This window comes from Petaurus breviceps, unplaced genomic scaffold, assembly GCF_028583685.1.
Source record: "Petaurus breviceps papuanus isolate PSGF00001 unplaced genomic scaffold, PetGlider_PUasm1.0 76, whole genome shotgun sequence".
Taxonomy (NCBI): Eukaryota; Metazoa; Chordata; class Mammalia; order Diprotodontia; family Petauridae; genus Petaurus; species Petaurus breviceps.
In genome coordinates, this window is record NW_027186473.1 from 53160901 (window position 1) to 53166073 (window position 5173).

The window sequence follows — 5173 nt, forward strand, 5'->3', positions numbered from 1 at the left end:
CTTCCTTCCTTCCTTCCTTCCTTCCTTCCTTCCTTCCTTCCTTCCTTTTTACTTTTACTTCTTTCATTCATTTCACTTCCTTCTACTGTGAGGTTTAATAGTCTAGTGCAGGAGTGGGGAACCTGCTGCCTTGAGGTCACAGATTTGTTCTGTGAAGTTTGAATTCAGTCAGGGCCACAGGTGAACACCTCTGGTCTAGTGGGTGCATTTCATTGCATTTTTCTTAGTTGCCCATTCTTTTCACCATTCTCTTGGAGTGGTTTTCTTTACTATTCCTCATTCCAGCCTCCTTCCCACTGGATGGTCCCAAAGTTACCTTCTCTTGGAAAATGGGCTAAAGAATTTTGCCACCATTTGATCCAACATGTGTCTACCATTACAGGTGAGATTCATAAGTCGTCTTCTGTCAAGAGTCTTGAAAGCAGAAGTAGGGTAGAGAAGGGGCGAAGGACATTTATTGCTGTTAAGATGATCTAAGACGGTGCCTAAAACTTACATCCCATCCCTAAAAAATTTTTCAGATCTAATTAGGCAATCTAAAACATGGTATGTGCCTTTTCCAAAGAACAGGCTGAGTCTTACTTGCCTTTGCAGAGTAAAATGAATATGAATTAGAAATTATCTCTGGGGAGTCAAGATGGCAGAGTAGAAGCAGGACCTCCCCACTGCCCCGGCTTTCACCTTCCCCAATCCATGTAAAAAGGGGACTCTAAACAAACTCTAGAGCTGCAGAACTGACAAAATGACAGGGAGAAGCTAACTTCCCGCTGAGGACAGCCCGGCAGGCTGGCAGGTTTTGGCCAATGCAGCACTCTGGGAGCAGAGCCTAGCCCCACAACAAGGCTTTAGCCCCGGGGGTGAGTCTGACCAGCCACCAGCCAGAGAAACTCCAGATCAGCAGCAGCTGTGGCCGTTTCCAGATTTATCAACACATAGATGCAAAGGACAAAGTGAGAGGTCAGTGCAGTCTTGACTTTGGGACCAAGTAAGTGGGAATGAGTGGCTTTTGCCCCCGGGGCAAAAAGCTGCTGAGACCCAGCACAGCCAGGCAGCGCCATGTGGAAGCTTCAGCTACTGGCCTACAGAGTGTAGGGAGACTAAGCACCAATCTGAGGGGTACCAGTCTGAGGGGTAATCACTCTTGCTTTAACCTTCTTGGATCTGGATTACAGTCTAGGGTGGAGGTCCTGGGGTGTGTGTCCAGCTTGCCAGAGTGTGTGGAGACCTCAAAGAGGGCACCCATCTAATACCTCCAGCAGCAGAGAAAACCCCAGCGTTTGGGATGAAAGCTCCCCTGTCTGGTGGCAGAGTCCTACTGTGGCAAAAAGCCCAGGGGTCAACTGACTGAGGGGCGACATGACCAGGCAAAGGAACCAAAGCAGATAGAAGATTTCAACATTAGACTCCTATTTTGGGGACAAAAAGGAGCAAAGCATGGAACAGGAGGAAGACAGTGAAGTCAGAACTCCTGCACCAAAATCTTCAAAGGAAAATACAAGCTGGTTACAGGCCATAGAGGACCTTAAGAAGCAGATAAGAGAAGGGGAGGAAAAATTGGGAAAAGAAATGAGAACGATGCAAGAAAATTATGAAATGAGAGTAAACAGCCTGACAGAGGAAAATAACACCTTAAAAAACAGACTGACTCAAATGGCAAAGGAGGCTCAAAAAGGCAATGAGGAGAAGAATGACTTAAAAAGCCAAATTTGCCAGATGGAAAAAGAATCTCAAAAGCGCAATAAGGAGAATCATTCCTTCAGAATTAGATTGGAGCAAATGGAAGCTAATGACTTTATGAGAAATCAAGATGCTGTTAAACAGATCCAAACAAATGAAAGAATAGAAGGCAATATCTCATGAGGAAAACCACTGGCCTGGAAAATAGATCCAGGAGAGATAATTTTAAAATTATTGGACTACCTGAAAGCCATAATCAAAGTTAGAACCTAGAAATCATGAGAAGGTAAACAGGGAAAAGAAATCATAAGGAACTTATCAAAGTTTAACTATTAACATTTATTCATGGAAAAACAATAATTGTAACTTATGAAACTTTTCTCAGTAGTTGAAAGGAATAGAAATTATATATATATATATATATATATATATGTGTGTGTGTGTGTGTGTGTGTGTGTCTATATATGAGGTTATATGGGCATATGAATACATATGTGAATGTGTGTATATATGCTTACAGATATACATAGATAGAGGGCACAGGACCAATTTAACGGGAAGGAGTGATACTTAAAAGGTGAAATTAAGAGGTGAGAGAAGAATATAATGAGAGGAGATGGGGAGAGACAGAATGGGGTAAACTATCTCATATAGAAGAGGCAAGGGAAAATGGTTACAATGGAGGGGAAGAAAAGGAAGGTAAAAAGGAATGGGTCAAGCTTATTCTCATTGTATTTGGCTTGGGGAGGGAATGAAATACACATTAAATAGGGCATCTCACCCTCCAGGAGAGTAGGGGGGGAAGGGGATCAGAGGGAAAATAATGGAAGGGGATCAGAGGGCAGATGATGGAAGGGGGACAGGGGGGGGGGGGGGGGGAGGGAAGTTGGAAGCACCCACTTTTGAAAAGGGATGGGATCAAAGTAGAGAATAGAACAAGTGGGAGGTGCGATAGGAGGGAGGGAAATGTAGTCAGTTTTTTACAATATATCTACTATGTTAATTTTTTGCATTAGCCACACATGTACAACCTATACTGAACTGCTTATCTTCCCAGTAAGGGTGGGTGACAAAGGAGAAAGGGAATGAATCTGAAATTCAAAGTTTTAAAATCAAATATTCAAATACATATATATATATATATATATATATATATATATATACTATTATTAATAGTATTTTACATGTAATTGGGAAATAAGATATACAGGCACTGGGGCATAGAGATCCACTGGAAAAGTTGAAAGGGGTATGGGAGAAAATATGGGACAGAGCAGATTGTAGGAGGGAATATCCTGTGGGACTACTATTTTGGGGTGGTGGGTAGGGGAAAAATGGGGAGAAAATTTGTAAGTCAAAATCTGGCAGAAATGAATGATGTAAATCAGAAGTTAATAAAGCCTTTGAAAAATAAAAAAATAAGAGAAAAAGAAATTATTTCTGTTGGAGTTTGAGATTTTCTTCTAAATGCTGTGATGGAAAGTTAAATTCCATTAATGACTGCTATTACAATCATCCAGTCAATAAATCAATAAGTATTTATTAAGCTCTTACTGTATATCAATCTGGGAATAGAAAGGGAAAAAAAAGTCACTGCCTTTAAAGAGCTTGCATTTTTATCGGGGGAGATAAAGTACCTATTAATCATTACAAGAACAATAAAATCTTCTATCTCATGTTCCAGAAACCATCTCCAGATTGTGCTATCTCCTCCCTGGCCATGGTCCCTACCTCTTCTCCAAGATACCTGAACTCTGCCCAGGGGAGCACCCTGAGTTTCTGATAAATAAGCCCTCACTTTATCCTGCAGGATCCCGGCTTCTATTTCACTTAGTAGGGATAAGATTTAAATGATGCCATCGCACATTATTCAACTTTCCTTTCTTCCTTCCTTCCTTCCTTCCTTCCTTCCTTCCTTCCTTCCTTCCTTCCTTCCTTCCTTCCTTCCTTCCTTCCTTCCTTCCTTCCTTCCTTCTTTTCTTCCCTTTCCTTTTTTCCCATTCATTTCCTTCCTTTCATTCCTTCCTTCTTTCTTTTTTACTTCCTTCCTTCCTTCATGAATATATATGTATATATGGATGCATGCACGTATGTATATATGCATGTATACATAGCTGAAGAAACCTTAGAAGTCACCTAGTCCAACACCTGCATTTTTTAGAGTTGGAAATGAATCCAAGAGAGAGGAAGTGACTTACCTGAGGTCAGATGGGTAGGAGTTGCAGATCCGACATTCAGTTCCCAGTCTTCTGATGCTACTCACTTTGTCACGTTGCCCTTTCAATAAAGTTATTATTTATTGATGTGAATTGTAGTTACCTGTGGACAATTCAATTCAGTAAATTTGCTCCTCCTTTCTTTCCCTGGCCATAAGGTGCTTTCTGAAGTGCAGGAACTTAATATATGTTGATAGTCTGGAGGTGGTGTTAATAGGGCTAGTCTGGAGTCAGAAGAGGCCTGAGTTGGAATCTTTCCTATAAAGCATACTGGCTATGTGACTCTGGACCAATACATAACTTCTCTTAACACAAGTTAACTCATCTGTAAAATGGGAATATTAACACCTATAGCTCTAATCTCCTAGGTCTGTGATCAGAGTCAAATGAGATGCTGGGCAGATAGGCATTTTTTTCAAAATTTAAAACAGTATATAAGTGTCATATATTAATGTCATTTTTGAAAAGAAAATACAAATGGCACAAATATAGAAATGCTTGGTTCATGTTCCATGTATCTTATTGTATCTAGTAACATCTTAATATTCATAATACATGCTTCAGTGCATCTGTGATCTTATTTATACTTTCTCCTGTGGTAAGGTCTGGGCAACACAAGTCAAACAACAGGCATTTATTAAGCTCCTAATGTGTTCCAGGCACCATGCTAAGCATTAAGACAAAAATGATACCTGCTCTCAGGCAGATCACAGTGTAATGTGGGAGGCTACCTTCCAAAGCCTTAGAGAGAAGGTCCCGGAGTTTTAGTTTGGACCTGAAGGGTGCCAGGAAAGCCAGGAGGTAGAGATGGAGAGGGAGAGTGGGTTGTATGGGTATAGGAGCTAGTCAGCAAAAATACAGAGAGTAGGGAGATGGAGTGTTTTATTTGCAGCAAGGCGATGTCACTGGATCAGAGTGCAGTGTGTGTGTGTGTGTGTGCGTGTGCGTGTGCGCTAGGGATAGATTATGAAGGACTTTGAAAGCTAAAGAAAAAAAAGGTTTTCTATTTGATCCTGAAAGTAATAGGGAACCATTGCAGTTTTGAATAGAAAGGCTGCCTAATTCAACCTGCAAACAGAGTCAATTATTTTAGCTGAGTGGATGATGGACTGGAGTGGAGGGGTAATCACAACCATCCAATACACTGTCCCATCCTATGAAATTCTTGTTCATGTCCTCTCATAAATCCCCCATCAACATTCTGGAGGCACTACAGGCCTACGAGTAATGGACATGGGCTGTTTAATGGGTGTTCCTCCATTCTACCACATGACTAGACC